A 1852-nucleotide genomic window follows, 5' to 3' on the forward strand; every position below is an offset into this window, starting at 1 on the left:
AACAGGGGAAAGGGAGCTGAAGTGTTTATACCCACCACCCCACTCCTTGGTCATTGGTTAAGACTCTACAAATTCCCACTCTTCAGTTCCCTGTGTTTTGGTGCAGGCAACTCCAGCTGGGCTTCAGTAGCCTGGGGGCAGCCCTCCACAAAGAGAAGCAAGTACTGGCTGCTGGCAGTATGGACACTTAGGGCAGAAATATGCACAAAAATGGTAATGGGATCCAAAGGAATGTGGACAGGACTCTTCCTGGCACCCTCCTAGATCGCAATGTAGAAGAGGACAAGCATTACCTCCCTCATGGAGCTTAAATCTGGGTGGCAGGGAATCAGGCAATAAGAAACTGATGATAGACCATTATCCATGCAATGAAGAAAATAGGCAGGGGGCTGATATAGACAAAAAATTAGCAATCTACTGTGTATAGATAAAGGGTTCTCTCTGGAGATGGCTTTGAAGCTGAGGGCTGAATGAGGAAAAGGAGTCAACTATTTCACTTTTGAGGTATAGGGCACAGGTCTCTTAGGTGGGAATGACAGTGGCATGCTCCACGAATTGAGAGAAGACCAGAGAGGCTGGAACCCAAGCCTGGAGGGGGAGGGGGTTTTCTGTTGTCTGTTGTTGCCCCAAAAAAACACCCCCAAACTCGGTGTCTCAGAAGGTAAGTCTTACAGCTGTAGTCATTCTGGTGGCTGGATCGGGGCTGGCTGGTCATAGATGATTTCATTCTGGCAGCTGCTCCTGGATCTTGGCTGAGCCACATTTATAATAGGCTCATTTGTCCTTTTTCACTGGGAGGCAATATTTGAGAGAGTGAGGGCAGGAAGCTCCAAGGTCCCTTGAGGCTTTTTTTTAGGAGGTGCACAAAATCACTTTCACCAGGTTCTACTGCTCAAAGGAAGCCACAACGCAGATTCAAGGGATCAGGAAAAGTCTTTGTCTCTTGATGGGAGACACTAAAATGGATTGGTGCCATTTTTCAATCTACCAAAGGAAAAGGCTATGATTCGAGATGTGCTAGGAATAGGATTAAGCACGTCATTGTCGGCCACATTAAAGTGTTTGGATTTGGGGATCTGAGTGTCCAGAAGCCAGTATTCATTGTCATCCTTGATCAAGATCTGAACCAAGACGGAAACAAAGTGAAGGTATAAGATGTATGGACATCAACCTGTCCCTTTATCTTTCAGAATGTGGTTCATGTTTGTGGACAAATGGAATATTTCACAGAGCACCAAAGAAGAAAGCAGAATCCCCCATCCAGTCACAGTCACAGAATTACCCAGTTGAAATCTTTTTGATTACTAGATGCAGTCTTGAGGAAATAGTTTGACTTTCTTGATTTACTGAGAATTAAATGAAACAGTGCCTGCCAAGTGTTTAGTCTAGCCCATGGCAGGAAATGAGTGCTCAATAAAGTTTGCAATTGTTATTAATAAAGACAAGTAGCTCTAGGTGCCCGATTTGCATAAAGTTCTTAGAGGATATCATACCCACTGGTCCTTCATTCCTTAGCCCCATTTGAAAAGACCTTATTCACCCATTATCAAAACTTTTTCCTTCCCTTTCCTCCAACCCTTTTGGCATTTCCTCACATAGCTCCTTCACCATAAGAATGAAAGGAACTGTGGCCAAAAAGAAATTTGCAGGGAGCCTGGGTGGCTCAGTGGGTTGAGCCGCTGCCTTCGGCACAGGTCATGATCTCAGGGTCCTGGGATCGAGTCCCGCATCGGGCTCTCTGCTCAGCGGGGAGCCTGCTTCCTCCTCTCTCTCTCTGCCCACCTCTCTGCCTACTTGTGATCTCTGTCTGTCAAATAAATAAATAAAATCTTAAAAAAAAAAAAAGAGGAAA

Source organism: Mustela nigripes, chromosome 3 (genome assembly GCF_022355385.1).
Source record: "Mustela nigripes isolate SB6536 chromosome 3, MUSNIG.SB6536, whole genome shotgun sequence".
NCBI classification, from domain to species: domain Eukaryota; kingdom Metazoa; phylum Chordata; class Mammalia; order Carnivora; family Mustelidae; genus Mustela; species Mustela nigripes.